The sequence below is a fragment of the Coturnix japonica genome, chromosome 3 (assembly GCF_001577835.2).
Source record: "Coturnix japonica isolate 7356 chromosome 3, Coturnix japonica 2.1, whole genome shotgun sequence".
Taxonomy (NCBI): Eukaryota; Metazoa; Chordata; class Aves; order Galliformes; family Phasianidae; genus Coturnix; species Coturnix japonica.
Window position 1 is genome coordinate 29,579,038 of NC_029518.1, and position 19,720 is coordinate 29,598,757.

At 36.5% G+C, this 19,720-nt stretch overlaps 1 long non-coding RNA gene across 1 annotated transcript in view; it reads left to right on the plus strand.

Moving 5' to 3' along the window:
- The window catches only part of LOC107311359, a 57,673-nt gene that overhangs the window by 29,122 nt on the left and 8,831 nt on the right, over window positions 1-19,720 (plus strand). The window contains exons 4-6 of the long non-coding RNA XR_001554018.2: window positions 9,920-9,967; window positions 10,346-10,400; window positions 16,319-16,506. This is a non-coding gene — a long non-coding RNA (uncharacterized LOC107311359). The remainder of the gene's footprint in view (window positions 1-9,919; window positions 9,968-10,345; window positions 10,401-16,318; window positions 16,507-19,720) is intronic.

The window sequence follows — 19,720 nt, forward strand, 5'->3', positions numbered from 1 at the left end:
TTGGTCTAGAACTTTTATTTATAGCTCTGCTCTAGAACTTGTCAGGAACCAGTGATTTTTCTTTTCCATTGGAATTACTGTAGACCTTTAAAATTTTTGTGGGAATGGTTCGAAAAAAAAATTCTGAAAGGCAGATAAAATGCACTCTGCAAACACTGTTGTACAGGAGTCTAACAGGAGAAAAAGAGCATTGCTTGTGCTGCTGAAGACAGTTATCTTCTTTCCCAAATCATCTGTTAAAGCAGGAAGCAGTAGAGAAATCTGACTCCATGCTCTAGGAGGAGGGAAAGGTATCTGTATTTCTCCATCACTACATTCAAGAAACATGAGAAAATATACAGGGGGCTGCTCCAAAAATAGTGCCTTCTATTTTGTTATGTTGGTCCATGATGTCAGGGGTGGTAGAGCTGTAGAGGTAGAATCTTTCTACCAATACTCTGTTCCATTTTGTTGTTCTGTTACAGGTTGCAGAAGGGCAATCTGACAAAATGATGTGTGATATGAAAAATTAGAAAAGATGGCCAATAAGACAGAATTTTTATTAGCCTGGTGGTATAAGTGTTTTTCCTAAGCAGATGAGAAGTAGGTGATGCTGCCTCTTCCACAATGAAAAAGATAAAAGGAAATTTTTGGTGAGCTGAAGGCAGCTGTGGAAGAATATGTGACAGAACCATGAACAGACTGCAACTACAGCTGCAGGAAAAACCTTGTGATGGTCACTTGTTGCAACTGTTTTCATTTGCTATTACTTATGGGATAGTACTAACATCCACATCTCAGAAACAGGGATGTCTTGCAATCTGTACAGGGAATAGAAGGAAAGAAAGAAAAAAGTTCCTTGATGTCATGTAATCGTTCCTGTATTCTCAGGAATTGTGGCACTCTCAGCATGGAGAAACAAGATGTCCCACTCTTTACTCTTTTCAGATAACTTGTGATTAGAGAGATGAGTAAGAGCTCTGGACTTAGCCAATGGCAAGAGTAGAAGGAGCAAGAACTAGATTTTTCCATCATTGTGACTGTGTCTTTGTGTATGATTAATCTGTCTTTCCAGCTGAGATCAGGTGAGAGGTTGCAAAGGTTTCTTGAGCGTTCCAGCAGATAGCACTTTTGGCACTTCTGATTGGCCTCGTCTAGTATGTGTTTTAGAGACCAGCAGATTGCCTTACAGAATAACAGTAATGTTACCTTTTGTAACCTGTGTTTAGCAGTGTAAGCATCACCAACCTGCAAACTATGAGAAGTGGATAGAGGATTCACTGTTCTTGCTGTGTGTGTTCTTACAGGGTGTGTTAAACAACTGTGCTTCACTTATTATAATGTAAGAAGCATTCTCATGCTCCACATGTAAGTCACCTTTGACAAAAGGGGTCAAGTAGGATGGCCAGCTGTTTTTGTTGTTGTTCATACTGTTAATATTTACTATCTGATTGTAGTAACGTTACAGAGAATAAACATATGATAGGTGATTTAAGACATGTGAGTGAAGGTGTAGTTAAGCTCAGGAATTAAGAGCAGAATTACTCAGAAATGATGCTGTTTCCTCTTTCTTTTGTTCTCTGACTAGTTGCTGTGACTCATTTTGTTAAGACACTCAAGTCTGACTGACATGGGCAACACCCATACCAATTTAAACTATTTCAGATCCATTTTATAAAACCACTGTTCTGAAAGCACACCTGATCTTTTCCTCTTCTCCATTCAAAATTAAATGATTTTTCATTTGACTGTAGCTCAGATTGTACAATGTTAACCCTTAATGTTAAACTTACACATAGAATTCAGTATATGCTGTTTTCCAGCTCCCTCCTGGTAGAGGTTCTTACTAAACATCATGTATCTAAATAACTATTTAGTATTCGTTTAGTGATTAACTTCACTTATACTACAGGGGATGCACCTGGGAGGTGTCTGAAACAAAGAAATAAATGTTTCCAGTGGGAATCAGCTCCTGCTGACCACAGGAATCTAACAGTGCTGAACAGAAAAGAGATCCAATTCAAATCTACAGAACAGATGAAAGAAATTTGAGTTATCTGGGTGCAAGGAGAAAGTGGATTCTAAAACATTTTCAATCTCTGCAACTACACAGTGCCTATGAGCACAGCTAATGAGCAAATGTAAACAAAACATTCTGAACTTGGATGCAAAACCAAGAGATGACTTGATTGGGAAGATCATGCAGTTTGCAGTTTTCAAGCTATGGAAAATGCTAAGTTTTTAAAAGACTGAAACTACTACTTGGTGTGAAAACCCCACAACAGCACTACCTTAAGATAAGGAGACCTCTGTCTCACTAGGACTCAGTAGTTCAGTGAGAATGATGACAAATTCCTGAGTAAAATTGTATTGTAAAACTGACTGTCACTGACTGCTTGCAAGAATAGTGGTTGGTGGTGGTCTTGGCTGAAAACCTTTGTGTCACGTGTAATTGCAGTCACCAGATAGTTGCTGCACTGCTTACAGGCATTATCATTTCAGTAGTAAATATCTTTTTGACATTTCTTTCACTTAAGGAAGTTAAAAACAAATGTGTCCAATCCTAACTTGATAAAATACTCAACAAAAAATACAAAGCTCATTTTCCACATGCATACACCTTAATTTGCTCCAGGTGTTGGTGTTGTTTGACCAGGGTGCCAGTGGTAAAGAACTGATGCATAGTTCTGCTTTGGTTCCTAGCAAATGCCCACAGTGAGAAGCCAAATATAGTGTCATTGACAATCACATATTCAAAATCTAACCAGTTCAAAGGGTACTAATGTGATAGAAACATGAAATATATGTAGCCAGTGGCTCTGCTGCTAGGATAAGCATAGACTGTTATATGAATGAGACTACATTTCTGTTCTGGGGGCAGGGAAGCATAGCTGTAGACCACTTGCGTCTGAACAGTACAGATCATAATCTTTCTGTGCACTCCTTACACTTTGGTCATAGAGGTAATCTGTGCTTCAAAGCATTCTGGTGTGCTGTAGTAATTTCTTGATGCATTTTTCCATGTGTATCTTGACAGTCTAAGATGTATGGGTTGTGGGGATTTTATTTCTGAGTTGTCTCATTGAGCGTCTGGTATCAGAGATCTATTTCAATTACAGTAGGGAGGTATCACCAAAGGTGTTATATTGTACATCTTTTGAGAAAACCAAATGTTCAGCATTCTTCTTTACACAGTGTTTGGCAGTCCATCAAGCTGTCCAATTCTCTGTTCCTTGTCCATTTAGTGAAACTGGCTTTTAGTGTATATATATATTTATATATATATATAAAACATATCAATGATTTTCATGTATTTCTTTTCAGCTTGCTTAATTTAAGTGTGAATGTTCAATATAAGTATTGATAGATAGTAGCAAAATATAAATCTTCTGTCTAGTGGCTTCTGGAAGACTTAATGGTGAGGAATGAATTAATGTCTTTTCTGCTTTTATTATTCTCCCTAGGTTTAAGTTTCTGTAAACATCTGTTGTTGACCAACAGAAACAAGGTTTTTGTGAACCTGGTATAGGTTTCTCTAAAAGTCATGTTTTCTATTTACTTCTATGGAAACTAGAGCAAAGAGCATAATAACATGGCTTGTATTTCACGTAGCTGTTAGCACTACCCACTACTGCACTGTCCTCACATCCACTGCTTGGTCAAAAAATCAGCAAGTACTAATGAATGTCAATAGGTATAATTTTTTCCAAATGAATGAATTTGATGAAATCCTTTCGCTTCACACACACTTCCATGTCAGACACCATTTTGCCAGATTGCCCCTCTGCTGCCATCTAAGTGCCATCCCAGAAATGCATAAAGAATGGAAAAGAATTGGGATTTGGACCCTAGTGTTTTGCCTTATCTGGGAGTTATCTGTCAGTTAGCATGAAGAATCTGATATCATTCCAGAAAGCTGAGAGTTTCCAAGTGACTCTCTCACATCACATCTCACTTCTTGCTAGTAGTGAGTTATCACTTTGGGACAAGCAACGTAAATTTTCATGTACCTACTTGAAAGTGAACACACCAAGAAACAACTGCATGAAACATCCCAAGAGGAAGTGGTCTGGAAAGACCATTTTCTTGACCAGTTATTCTATTTGTTGTGACAACTTGCATTCTGCTGGTGTATGCCCAGGTGACAACGGTATGCGGTTGACTTTATTATACATGACATACCAACATCATGAAGAATAACTTGTATAAAAGCCTTTAGCCCTTATCTGTTGTTCTTTTCATTCATGTCTTTTGTGTGAGGTTCCATGAGTTCGATGCTTAGCCAGTGCCTGAAGGTACAGGGAACATCAGGGTTATGGGGAGTACAGAGAACAAGAGGAGAAAGAGTGAAAGACTGCTCTTAGAAGAATAAAGAGCTCCTGTAAAAATTCAAGCTTAAATGTTTGCTTGGATGTTTTTGTTTTGTTTTTCTGGGTACAGATAATTTAGTTAGAAATTTCACTGTGCTTGTGAGCTCTCCAATATTTTTTCTGAAGCACCTACTTGCTCCAAACACCATCCACCTAGAAAACTTTCTTACAACTGTCTTCACTTTTCCTTTTGTCAGATTCTTCCTCCAGGCAGGCTATCCCTCCCTTATAAGGGGTTATGTGGGGACCCAGAGTACCATATTGGAGTTCCTATCTAACACTGCCTTTTCTCAGACAATTTAGATGTATCCTCTCCCTAACATATCTTATGTCTTGTCCATGACCACTGTTGATCCCCCTAACAACAATATTTTGGTGACTGTCCTGTATTTTAATGCCTTAGTCACCTGTCAGTCTGCTGTATCATAGTTTTGTCACACTAACATATTTTTAGTGTGACAAAATGCCTGGGATTTGAATAACTGTGAGTACACCAACAGGCACACCACTGAAGCAGAACTATGTATATTGGAGACAAGCATCTCGTAGAGCATCATTTCATTTGTTTGTTCATAGTGTATGACTTATTTTGTCACTGTTTTTTCTTTTTCACCAAAATGTGTATTGGGATGATGAATTCAGAGATGGCACAAGACTTCTCAGAAGGATTTTTAGACAAACTGAGTTTTCTTTTTCCCTCAGATGAGGTTTCTGGTTTGGGATCTGGTAGGGCAAGTCCTGACTTGGGAAGAAAAGAGGCAGAAAAGAAGGAGAGAGAAATGATCTTATTTGAAATGCCTGCTCACTGGATTGTTGTTCCAATTGGTACAGGATGAGAACTTAAGATGTGAAGATTCCTTCCTAATGGGGAATGCCTTTATGATCTCTATGACTACAAATAGATCTGGTTAATTTTCCTTCCATCTGTGTGCTCCAGATGACTAAGTATAATTGGAAAATGTTGGTACTCACAAGAGAAATAAAACTGGAGGGAAGTTAAAGCCATGACCATCCAACTCAATCTGTGGGGCAATATAGCAACTAAAGGCACTGACACAACAGATTTTCATGCAAACATCAACTCCAAAGTGGACATAGGTAGTGTGCCAGGTGGGACACCAGGCTTTACTGAGGTTCCTGGCTCAGCCTCCTGCAGCAGGAGGAATGCAGCTCCAGGAACCAGATGTGAGTTAAGGGAAGTGAGGGTGCCCTTGAATGTAGCCAAATATTTTTGCATCAGTGGGCACCACTGTATGCACCTTTGCTCTGCCTTTGTTGCTAGCACCAGTTTTGTGCTTTTGGTTTTCTATCACAGAGAGTACCTTTATGCCCCTGGCATTTTGCTGATTCTAAATGAAAGACTAAGTGCAAGAGCAAGAGAAGGCAACAGAAACTTCAAACAATCATCAGGAAGTAGATGGCCAAGAATGAATGACTGGATTGGCAAGGAAAGTTCTTGAGGAATTAAGTACTGATCTTTTAGCAAATAGTAAAAAGTTTATATTGTTTTCATCCACCATTCATCTGTTTACGTTAAGTTCTTACAAAGATAATTTCCCACTGTTGGGAAAATGAAAGTAGTCTTCATATTGAATTTAATGCGCAGACAGGATTGATCTTAATGACAGATAACGTCTCTTAACATGTTGTGCATATTTGTTGGCTGTTGTAATAGCTTATTTCCTGTTGTTTTGTACTTTAGTGGTTTCCCTTGAAGTGATGTCTCCTGGAAGCTCCTCTGTGTAATGTTGCTTTTCATTTGAGTTCTGACAGTTTCACACTGCAGTCCATTGTTTGCATCATTTGGAGCACAAAGATGGAGAAACTTATTCAGTCTTATTTACAGAAACATTGATGGTATTTTGGAGCACAGCAGGTGAACAAAAATATCAAGATTTCAGTGTTTCCTTCTGATGTAGTGGAGACAGTAACTTAGACGTTTCTGCCAAGGTACATCCTCCATCTCAAGCAATACAGTGTCTTTTTGTAGAAGAATAACAGGGCTCTCTGTCATATGCAGGATCTGTCACATACTGCAAGACAACATATAGTTGTAGACAGATGGACTGATACTATTTTCTTGAAGTAGAATCTGAGGGCTTGGCCTGCCCTCTATGTTTTTTCATAAGCAGAGAAAACAATAATTACAAGATGAGAAAAGTTAGCGTGTGAATCTGTGACCTCATCTTCAGACAGCCCAGAGTCAAGGGTAATAAGGCAGTACTGTGTAAGAACTTGTCATACAGACTTAGTGTCTACTGAACAGTCCCTTACTGCACTCCAAATGTTCTTTCTCTGCTCTCAGCAATTATTTTCTTTTTTCCTCTAGGTCAAATTACATTTTCACCACTTTTCAGTTTAGTTCACACTCAAGTTTCCCTAGTTAAGTAGTAAACAGAAAACTTCCACAGTTATTTATATTTTTCAGCCCCTTGAAGCAATTCACAACTAGCCAAACTAAAAAGTGTGATATGTTGTTTATGCATAACCTCAGGAACTGGGGACTGTGCATAGGGCACTCTCATTCACATTTGCTGTTTTTCTTATGAAGCACATCTGTCTCTTCCCTGTTTCATTACCTAATTTACGTCGTTGTCCATTTAGTGACTGTTTGATATGATACTCCAGAGGAGATTTTGTCACTTGCTACTTGGAATATTGCCCAATCTTTGCCTCACAGTGATATTCTTCCAGGAGTCACTGTTTCAAATGTATTTCGACTCCACGTCATACTGCCAGCATCTCACTATTAAAAGTAACTGTTTAAGGATTTTTCCTTAGTTTATCAATTTTTTATTTTTTATTTTTTTTAATATTCCAGTAATTCTCCTGTTATCTGTTTCTAATCCATCTGTGTCGTAATGGCTCATGCCCCTCTCTTCTTCTCCCCCTTTTAATATTGCCTTTAGAATTTAGAGACAAACACACATAAGAAATTCCAAGGGCAGGCCATGGGGTATATCATCAATCCAATCCTACTTCCTTCTTATCCAGAAATAGGTCTTGTCTTCTAGTATCACTTAAATTGGTGTTCTTGTCAATTCATACTCATAAGAACGAGGAAAGTCTTTTAATTAAACTGAAAAAGTTTGTTACAGTCTGCTGTAGACCAATATGCCAAAGAGGGCACAGCCTAAAATAATATTTTACAGCAAACTGGTTGTCTTCTTTCAGCTGTCTTTCAGATGTCTTCCAGCCATCTAAACTCCTACTACAAGTTTGTGATTTAGAGAAACAGTTAATTTTATCCAGATGTGTACAAGAGGATGCATTTCACTTTTATTTTGCTAGATCAGCTAAAAATTTTGTAATTTCCCAAATGGGGTTCAAATCTGGAAACATTTACAAATCTGTTTTTATTATGACCACATAATACTGCCTTGCAACCCAGCACAGAACAGGCCGAAATGTAGTTGAATGGGGATAGTCTTTGTCTAAAGTGCTGACAGGTTTGGTTATGCACTGTCATTTTTCCTCAACTTTGCTGTTGAAACACTATCTAAATTTTAAAACAAGAAAAAAAGTGCTGCAAATGGGGACTAGAAGCAATGACTCTAAAGAGTTGCCTTTTAGCAGCTCACCACTGACAAGGCTGAAGAAAAGTTTAGCTGAGCATTACACTGATGTATTTTTAGCCTGCTAGATAAGAAACAGTTGTGGTAGCAGAGGCTGTGAACATGTTAAGTTTGGAACATCAAATCTTCCACTTTGTTAAAGGTTCAAATCACCATGTAGTACAGTGTGTACCTCCACTACCTCCTCTTTGAAGGAAATATTCTTATTAAAGCTTATAAAATGAAAGGAGAAAGTTACATTACAGGATAGAAAGACTCTGCCCTTGCTCTGCGATAAAAGCAACTCTGGAATCAGGTAAGAAGTTCCAGAGAAAAAGAATAAATAATACTTGTTTTCAGTATTATGTGTTAAATAACTCTACTGTCATTCTTAGGCAGCTGAAAGGCTTTTTCAGACATTATCTTGGTATATCCAATTCTTTACGTGCACGCATAGTATATCTTATTTGGAAGGCTATATTCAAGTCTGAGGAATTCACTCAGTGAAGCAGATCCTCTCTTTTTAGGAATGTTTCTTATCTACCACATTTCTCTGGAAACATAGTTCTTGCTGATATCTGCTTCCATTCTTCTTCAGGTTTATTACCAAAAGTCTAATTGTATCATCTGCTTCATTTATCTATGTAGTGTTGTCCACATCTATTGTAAGTAGTAATCTCTTAGTAATGCAGTGATCTCAAACCAGAACCAGAATAATAGTTTTGAACCTTGGGAAGTATTTTGAGAATGTCTAAAACACATCATGATTAACACATCATGGCCACCTAATTAAATCTCAATAGATATAATCTATACTCTAGATATAATCCTTAATTTAAAAAGATACTGACTGTTCTCTCCTTTCTTCTAGACCTGTGTTTTGTTGTGTACTGCAGTAAATAAAGTCTTTAATAACACACAAACATTCTGTTAAGCTACTTCCCCTTTTTTCTACAACCTTGCCAACAAGTTTAACCACTTTCCCAATAGGCCATGCAGTGGAAATAGACTTCCCATGCATGCCTCTGTCCATCTGTTGTTTTCCTTCCAGCTGTTCTTATTTCATCCAAATCAGTCTTTTCTGATACCTTTTGTTAATAGGGAGTAAGAACAATGATTTAATTTGCTGACTATTCTCTGCTGGTTTTTAAACAACTCCAGTACATTAATAGAATATTTATTTTTTTCCTGGATACGAGTGGAGTAGGGAGAATGATAGTGTCACAATTCAAATGAGTTTGTTAGGTTGATATTGTTACCAGCATTAGCAGAAAATGTCATTAATGAGGAAATATGCTGTACAATCTGAGATGAAATGTTTAATTAAGAATTAATGATATTGTTCTGGTATTATGGTTTGAGAATTTGGGTGAAAGAAGAACTTAAAATTTTGTGACTCAGTAAATCTAAAATTAGAAAACTGGAGACGTTAAGGAATTTCAGCCAATCATCTGATTTTTCCTGGTTGAAGCTACCCAGTTTGTTCTGACATCAGTGTCTTATAACATGATGTGTCTTTGAGTATTATTAATGTAAACACTTTTACTGTCCTTTATTTCTATTTCAGGAACACCTTTCAATCATCACTCAAAACTAAAATAAAAATTGACTCTACCTTAATTCCCTGCCATACTTTTTGCTTTTAGCTGAACAGCTTTCTGGCTGAAGTCAAGAAACATGGGAAGTCTCATCAAAATTAAGTTATCTGGGGAGGGAAGAAAGGGGGAAGGAGTGTTAAAGTCCCAGAGCTAGAGCTCATGCATGAAGCTACAACAGCTCGTCCTGCAAAAACTGATGGCACCTTACAATGGTGGAAAGGATCACAGCTGGGAAAGCAGGGTTGTTTTGCTGCAAAAGTGAAATGACAGGTGATACTCATTTTCTTTTTGTAGATAGCAAGGAGACTTGTGTAATTTCTCTCATTTCAGGAAAACAGATAAAGTAGGAATACTGAGGGGACTTGTTTCTACCTGAGTGAAGGGACACATTTGTTTTTTGTTTTATTTTGCATTTCAGAAAGATATGAGAACCCTGAAGGGCTGTAAGATGGGTCTTCAATAGCAGGTAAGTAAGGTCTATCTGTTGATGCTTATAGGGGACTATGGAGCTGGGTTGTGGGAAGCTTGTTAGTTCATTTTATTTTTCTTTGCTAAAGTCTGTGGATCTCACGTGGGAATGTGGAATTTTGTATTAGGGCTCATGTCTTTAAAGTACAACATCTCATGTAATATGAGGCAGCTTCTTACAGGTTGAGCAGATAATATCTGGACCTACAAGTTATAGCTGTCGGTTACCAAAAGGATAGATGCTAATATGTTTTGGATGTGCTCTGCTATAATGTTTTGTTTTCTAGATGTGTCCTACTGCAGTGTGATTTCCTTCTGCACACAAGTATTATTGCTGGAAGCATCTTCTGTATTTTCTTTGTTGTTTTTTCACCAGAAATAACAAGCAGAAACAACAACAAGATTTGGTGACTCTGCAAATGGATCATTTGGTAACTACATGGAAAATATAAATTTTAAGTAGACTGGAATGCTCAGGATTATGGGAAAATATTTTTTTACAGTAAGCGCAGCCTAATAGTGAGAAGAGAGAACCAAATTTTTGTCTCTATTGACTTCTTTTCTCTCTTACTCCTGCTTTTAAGAACTACCTTTGATTTTGCTTTATCTTCTGAGAAATAGGAAAGTGTTTAGTGTTGCTCACAAGCATTTTAGATAAAGCTTAAATAAAAGCATTCTCTTTTCTGCATTCTCTTTTCAAAACGAGTTTTGATCTATATGGAATTCTGTGCTAAAAGATTGTTGTATGCATATCACTGACTGTCAATGCTATGCTGCAGTCTCTGTGTCTTCTTAATGGATACCATGGTAGACTATTCCATAAAAATTATTGTTCCTAGCCTTGAAGAATGAACGGCAGAGAATATGGCAGTAGTTCCTCAAACCTTAAATTTTTTTAGTACTTAAGCCAACAATAGAAAATTATCTGTTTATTTATTTATCTACTGTTTGTTTATTGACATTTGTTCACTTCTTATTATCCAGGTTTACTATAAGATTACTCCAGAAGTAAACTTGTTTCCATCCTGCTGCATGACATGCCTGAGATTAAGATCTCTGGCAAGTTAGATAAATTAGGATATCCTCACAACGGGGAAGCCCTAGCTTTATCACACTCAAAAGTAGAGCTTAAAGAAGTCAGTAGGATTTGTGCTATGTGTATTGACTGGTGTGTGAGGCTGAGCACAATGCACGGAAGTTTCAAGGGGAAGTGGAGTGAGGAATTCCCAAGCACGACCAGAGCTGAGTATCTCAGGTCAGCCTGCTGTCATAAATAAAATTCTGATAAAATGATATTAGAAATCATGGACCTGAGTGATCTAAAAAGAGGCTGTTTTAAAACAAGTAGAAAGAATGTCTGAAATTTATTTTTTTCAGACTATTCTGTTCTGACTTTTTCCACCGAATTTCATGTATGTTATGTCACAGGCAGCAGTGAAAGTCAAGTCAGCAGGAACAAAACTTCATCCTGATGTTTTCTTCTGTCTAGAAAATAATAGCAAGATAAATTTACTAATGTTAATATAATCTCATTCCATATCAGAAATTACAGTGAAAAACTCCTCAAGTACCTAATTGCGTAATAAGTTAACGTTATCTGTAGTTTCAAAAAATGCTTCTCGTATATATATTGTTTGTTTATTTATTTAAAGAAATAGAAATTAGCAGCTTTCTGGTCCAGAAGACAGTGTCATTCAATCAAATGTGATGGCATTTGTCTATGTGTTTTTCTGAAGAGCGGTCATGTTTAGTAAGTCCATCTGCTTTCACTGCTGTGGTTAAACTCAATTTGTAGTAGTCAGGTGCTTATTGAAAATACATATGATTGGCTGAAATTCTGGAAAACTCCATCTGGCCTTTGTTTTCACAGCGTGTATAACCTGTAATCACCATGATAACCAATTCTGACCAAGTATTATGTAAACTGAGACTGCCAAGAACTTATGGTCATGCAGAATTAGCACAAAAAGAAGAGCTTCAAGCTTAACAATCCTGTTGTATCATGCTGTTCACCATCAAAAGCAGTTTTTTTTTAAAGCACTATCTTTCTGTACCACAAAACTTGCAGGAAGGGGAAATACATTATCTCAGCTCCAGCGATAGTTTATAATGAGTGCAAAGCTTGTTAAATGTGATCTGCCTTCTACTGCATAATTAGAAGGAGAAAGTGCCAGATTTGGTAAAGTAGCTTAACTCTGCTTTTACACCATCTAACATTTTAGCTGACAGGAATAGATTCTCCAGCTCTGCAACGGTATGCTTCTGCTCCCAACAGATAAGAAAATACAATGCACAATACATTAATTTTGCTTCCAGTACATAAGAAAAATTATGTCAAAGTTGTACCGACATGAGCAGATGCTTAGTATGGATGTGAATGAAATGTTCAGTATGTTATGTGCCAAATACAGGGGCTTTATATATAATTTCTGCTCTCAGCCCCTTGAAACGCACAAATTCTGTGGTGATGATTTTTGTCTTAATATATTTGTTTGTCCTTTTTCCTCATTTTCTGCTTTTTTCCCTTTAATCTACTAGACCTAGTTCTATTTGAATTATTTGAGGATATTGTCCAAAATGTCATAGGTTGCAATGGGAAATTATAAGTAACACAAATTCAGAAACCATAAAATTGTGTTCCATGTTTCAAATTGTTTTCTGCATCATGATCCTTTTTGATAAGCAATTGTTTGCATCGTCAGTTCCACCTGTTCTTTCACTGCAGCCATCCCTGCTTTGCATTGGGAAGAAACAAGTAGTAGTAACAAGTAATATGTGTCTTGTGCTATGCATGTTGAAATGAGCTGAAATAACATGATAGCATAACTAATAACAATAGTCTTAGCAGTTTTCCAAAACAGCCTGCTCAGTAGCTTGCTATTAATGTTGTTCTTGTTCTTCCTGGCTGTATTAACTCAATTGTCTATTTATTTATTTATTCATCTATTAATTTTTTGCCATCATATTTCTCCTTGCTTCGCTTAAGGCAATAGCTACAGCTCTTTCTTGTTAGTCTGATTCTCTTCCTCCACCTAAACCAAAGCTATGATTGTTCCTATGCAGATTATGATGTTCTGTTCTTGATTTCTTCACCATCATTCATAATAATCAGTCTCAATCAATTTATAGAGAAATGTAAAATCCTGTCTTATATCTACATTTCCAAGCCCCTCTCCCAACTTATAGTATGACAGCTGCATGGATGTTAATAATGCTGGCTTATTTACAGCAAAGAAAGAAATATGACTCCATCCTTAGAAGTAGAAGACATTTCAGCTTTTTGTAAACTTTATCCTAAAATCTTATCTGAAACACACATATAAACTCTTCTTTCCAAATGTTTTTCTTCATCCTTGTTTTTATATCTGCTTATAGATCTTCTTTCTGCATACTTGTGTTGTCAGTTCCAGTCGTTGTTTTAAAGTACCTTAAAGATTTTCGTTGTCTTCTCCTAAAAGCTTTAGTCTGAGCCAACATCTAATTCTCACATCAGGTAGCATGTAAACTTTCTCTCCTATGCATTGATCTTAAGACCTCATTCTGTAAATGTGGGAGTTAAGTAAGTTTCCATGCTGGAGAAAAGTTTTGGAAAGGCTTCTGGAGACTCAAGAAAGATAGTTGACTCTTGGACTTGTTAATGTACGTTAACAAATTGAGAAATATACTTGGAACTCTTCCTCTCTATATTGGGTAAATCTGTATGAAAGCTAATAGCACTGAGGAGGCCCAACCTCTGTATACAATCGTCTGTCTCATTTCCAGAAGTAGGTAGGATGCTTTGAAAGCTATACAAGAGAGAGCTTCATTTGCATTTTTTAGAGAAAAAAATGTCAATTTAGATTTTAAAAATGAAATGCGCAGTTAATTAATCAGTGAAGTCAATTGGTCAGGTATTGGAAATACTAAAACCCAGTATCTATGAAAGGTTACAAAATTCTATTCAACTGTCTAATTATTCATTTGAATTCTTTGCCTGAAAATATAATTCTGTCATGGCTTTATGATTTTTCTTATCAGTATTCCACATCATAACGTCATGTAAAGCACTGGGAGTGAAAGAGTTAATGTCCCACTTCCATGTACCACCAATTTTACAAATACCTGGCTCTCAGAAGAGAAGAATTACATACCCCATAGGACTTTGCATTCAGATGGGAAAATAAATGTCCTAGCAAGTCACAGGACTCTCCCTCACTGCCTGGCGGTGTGTGGCTGTGTTCCCCAGCTGTTTTTCCTTCAGTTCTGACTAAGGCCTTTGGTTTTGAACAGCCTCTCTCTCATTTTATTTTTCTTATTAGCCTCAATTCCAATTATATTATATTATGTTGTGTTATCTTGCATTCTGATATAATACTTAGTAAATCAGCTTTATTCCTCAGATCATTGCTGCTGTTTGTTTTTAGGACCAGCTCCCATCTCCCTACCCTTCCCCCTAATCCTTTATGGGCTGGTGGGCCTGTGGGTCTTCTGTTCCCCTGTCATGAACACAGATGGGTCTAGATAACTCCTTGACAAACCCCATGTTTACATATATTTGTGTACAGTAAGTAATCATTTCTTACAATCTAACAAAAATGTGTATTCTTCTTTAATTAGTCACTGTATGGTTTTGTGGTGGGGTGGTTTGTTTTTTGGGGAGGTTTTTTGTTGTTGTTGTTTGGTTTTAGTTTTTTATTTATAACAGTGGTGTCTCTTTGGTAAACATGAAATTTAATCTACTTCACTAAAACTTATTCGTATTAATATAACTGCATTTCAAAACATATACAATAATTATATAAAATAAACTAATATATATTTTATTAGAAATATCTTGAGATTAATAACTACAAGCCGTGATTTTAATGAAATTCTTTTCTGTATCTTTGTCAGCTTGAAATTTTTATGCATTTAAAAGTATTGTGACTATTGTGACTATCAATAGGTGTGTGTAGCATTTGGAGCTCCTGGTTGGGCTTTCTTTGGGTGAGATCAGATATAAATACTTCAGTAGTGGAGTAGCAGAGCCTTTTGGGTCTTACATTGGAAAAGCATCATTCTAAGCAAGCCCTGAAAGGTTTTTGAGGGTAATTCCTGTACACAAAGAGTTAAAAGTCTAGCATCTTTCATTAAGAGTGAAAAGATCATCTGATGAGTTATTACTATGTATAACGTACGAATAATGTCTTAGAAGGTGCACCATAACCATTTCTTTTCCCATTTGCCAAGGAAAACAGCTAAACTTAAAAGGTTTGTTATGGTTAAAGGTCATGTTTACTGTTGAGTTTTCTACCTACTTAAAAGAGTGTAATTTACTGAAAGAACATATGTTCTGCCAAACTTCATCTGAAGGTTTCTGTTGTTCACCGCATGTATGACAGTTTCCCAGAAGAAACTGTATCAACAGCTTTGTGCAGTTTCTCTGGCTTGCAGCGCATCTTTTAAGAAAAAAACAAAAACAAATCTCTTTTAACATAAACATCTCTAAAATGTGCTCATAGTCATAAGGCAACATCTTCTGCCTCATTATTAGCTGACTTTAATGCTGCATAGTTATTTATGGCACAGACTGAATGTATAAATGTCTCTTCATTAATCTATGACTCAGGCTTAATGAGTGCTGAGATTTGGGGTTTGGGGACCATTAATGCAGTCCTACCATTTACCGAGCTCTGTGACATCACTACCACTTTAACATAACCTTGTAAATGAACAGCATTCTTGCCATCTATTAATTGCCTCCTGGGAGTGAAATGCCTTTAAGCTTCATTCAGTGTCGCTCTTTTTGGTGTGTACGTGGATTCCTCAACCATTAATCACTACACTCACGATTCACGGTTGTTCAACATCAGAGTTATGGCTCCAGGATAGGATTTTTTTGTTGTTATTATTTTGTGACACATTTTGATAGGGAATTTGGAAAAATGTATTTGCATTGAATTCCAGCTACCAATTTCCCTCCTGTATGGACAGATAATACTATTGTCAGTAGCTATAGAAATCATTGTTATATATTGAATAAGAAAATATATTTTAGAGAAGAATGAAATCCAGTGACTTCTGAAGTTATCCATTCTAAACATGATCATAATCTTGCCGGGCTTATGCTAACTGCACTAATACTGAAAATAGGTTAGGAGTATTTTGGTTTCATAGATGCACAGGTAATTGTAAGCTGTTTGAAAAAGGGGTGTTTAATGCATCAAATGTAATGAAATTAAAAGTAGAGTGAACTGTGTCCTTAAACTAACTGTTAGATCTGCCAAATCTTTTCACTGTCAAATTATACTGACTACAAAAATGAAAGTGAAAATCTGCATGCTAATAATATTTTCATGACCCTTTTAAAGTTACCTGTTATTTTTTTCAGGTCTTGAGATACCAGAGATCTATGTGATGTAAATTGCTGAGAAGTATCCTTGAAGAAAATCTTGGGTTTAGGCAGAAAGTTTTCATAAAACTACCTTTTCAGCTTCTTCTCTTATTCTGTAACTGTATGTATGGAGACCGCTTCTTAGCAGCCTACTCTGAAGATCACAGGTTGCTGTGAGGAGAGAGGTATGTATTTTTACATAGCATCCTCTAAATAGCCCTGGTAATTTCACATTTTCTTAAGAGACTGGCTAACTTTGTTTTGAGCTGTAGGTGCCAAAGCATGGATATGTGTGGTTAATTGCCCAAATATCATATAGTAGGACTGCGAATTAGCATCCCATCTTGAGATTCAATGTAATAATCAAATTTTTGAGATCTGGCATCCCCATTGGACCAGAATATATAAGATAAGGTATTGAGTCTGCTGTCTGTCTGCATTTGGCATATTACATTTCCCAGTTAAATTGACTGAGTTCTGGTCTTTTCATCAAGGGCAAAATGGCTGAAAAACAGCGCATTTGAATCATTTTGAACTTCTACTGAATGTTCTCCATAGAAAGGCACTCACTAAAGGAAGAAAGTTTTCTGTGTTAGCCTTAACAGTTTTTTTAAAAAAACTTATTTTTAAAGACTGTTCTTTACTGCTGCTAAATTATTTAGAAACATTGTAGGTGTGTTAGAAATGCATAGTTTTTGGTGAATATTTTCTGCTACTTTGAATCATCTTGTCTCTGTTCTTAAGACATTGAAGGAAAAAAAATCAGAAGGCCTTAAATGGAGAACATAATTCCTCTGTGTTTTCTTAAGATGACTTAATACTGGAGCTTTGTGTGGGTATAAGGTAATGACATGAACAGCTTGTGCATCTTTTTTAGTATTAGGGCTGCTCCAAAAGTAATGTTTCCTTTTTTATTATGTTGACCCGCAATGTTAGAGACAGATGGTTGTGATATGGCAGTAGAGGTTGAATCTTCCCACCAATATTACATTACATTTTCTTGCTCTGTGACAGAAAGCAGCAGAGGGGCACACTGACAAAATGGAATCTGACATGGAAGTGTGGATACAGCAAAAGGGAGTCACTGAATTCCTCTGTGCAGAAAAAATGGCACCAGTTGGCATTCACCAACACTTGCTGAATGTTCATGGAGACCAAGCAGTAGATGTGAGCACAGTGAAGTACTGGGTGATGCATTTCAGCAGCTGTAATAGAGACACAGTACACGGGCCATGTTCCATATGTTCATGCAGATTTTTACAAGTGCATCATGCAGGTTCTTGTTCATGTTGAAAAATAGTTTTTTGTAGCTGAGAATTTTCTCTATCAAATAGTGCTATTGTGCTTTTTGAATACATAGTAGTTTCCATGGAAATAAGTAAGGTGCATTACTTTCAAAGCAAACTATGTTTAAATGGCAAAGAACATGTACCTGTTTCCTGGACTTCAGTGGCACTGGGGATGTGCAAATTGTAAAACTAAGGCTGACAGTTATGAGTAAAAGCATCACAAAATCACAGGGCCACGGATAATTAAAAAAAAGTAGGAATGCTTTAGTTTGTATGACAATCCAAATGGGCCTTGGGCTTTATATACTGTGATGAGAGTGAAACCAACCAAGGGGGGTGGGGGGTGGTAAGATGAATATCATATGAATATGGAAGACAGACATAAAAATGTATGAAAATATTCCCCTCCCCCCCCCCCCCCCCTTTTTTTTTTTGAATAGTATATATAGATGGTCAGCTATACTGGTAGTTAAATTTTCACATGTAATTTTATACTGGTTTAAACTTTCACTGTAAGCTGGTATGCTTTGTTTTGACAAAATACAGTTAATTTGGGGGGTTTCTATTCTTTTTTTTTTTTTTTTTCTTTTTTTCTTGTGAGTAAAGGTATTGTATGACAGGCTCCATCAGAAGAATACCCAGAGATGCAGTCCTCGCAGAGCAGATCATGTTATTAAAAGTAAGGACCTTCATTTTAAGCTTGACATAAATGAGCTGGTAAAATGACAGGGAAGAAATCAAATAATCATGAAATACCCTTCAAAAGGGCAATAATGATAAAATCAAAAGCTATACAAACCTTGTGAAGAAAGGAAAACACAGACCACTCTGCAGTTAATCATACTGCAGACTTGTCGACAATTTATGGGATGGTTTGGCTTGGTTCTGTGACTAGTGAGGCAGAAGGATTTTGCAAAATCTGCACCTGCAGAAAGGGGAAACAAGGGACTCCAAAATAATTAAGAACAGTGGCAACAATCTGAGGAGAAACAAACTAATTTACTAAATATATTATCGGAAGGCAAGATAACACACTATAATACAATATAATTAGAATTGAAGCTAATAAATATAATGAAAGAATATATGAAAGCTGTAGGCCTTACAATAACGCTGAGGTGATGTGTGAATTTCGGACAAGAAACAAGGAGAACCCTGTTCTTTTAGTACTGTGCTGAGGCACTGGTCAGACTAAGTCTGTGAACCTTAACAACCAGATCTGTATGCTAAGATCTGTCAAAATCAACAATATTTTTTGGTATGCACTGCTCTTAGCCTTTTAAAAATGAATCCATTTGAATGAAAATGTTTCGAATGCATACGAACCACCAAACAAACAAAAAAAACTAACATGGGAAGGCTACATTTCAGTAGGAATGTTCTGAAATAATATGAGAAGTGTCCTTTCTGAGGTTAGACATATGCATCTTGTAAAATGGCATTTTCTTTAAGAATGTGAAAACTAAATTGACACATAGAAGATTCTTGTTATAAATTATTTCTGCCTCCGTGCTTCCCTGGCTTGGTAAATGAGAACAGAAAACATCAGAATTGATCAAACTTAAGCCTACAAAAGCGTCTCTCACATCCTTAGGAAATGTGGGTTATAAACCTGATCCTCCCGACATTAGCAAAACTGTAATATCTGATTTTAGTTAAGGTCAATTTTCAGGATTTTATCAGCCCTACAGTGAAGGTATTTGAAATGAAATCATAAGGATATTAAATATGTTGGCAAATGACCCCATGAATATAAAATTCACTTTAAATTTCATCAACCTTAAACTATGTCTACATTCTCTATGTTATCAGACAACTGTTTTTTAGATACTGCCAGTTTAAACTTGCTCAGGGTAAATGTTTTTTAACCAATATTTCTTTAACCCTGGGACTCTTATCTGGCAAAATTTACTATTAAGGGACACAGCAGCAGACCCAGTAGACTTTCTTTTATTGAGTGAGAACTCTTCTGATCTAGCGTCCTCAGTCAGGGTTTTCAAGTAGAACTTACTGAACATGATCTGTGTTTCACTTCATTTTGTTTTCTACTTTAGTGACAAAATATGTTGAAATTAAACTATATATATATACATGCTAAAAGGAGAAATGA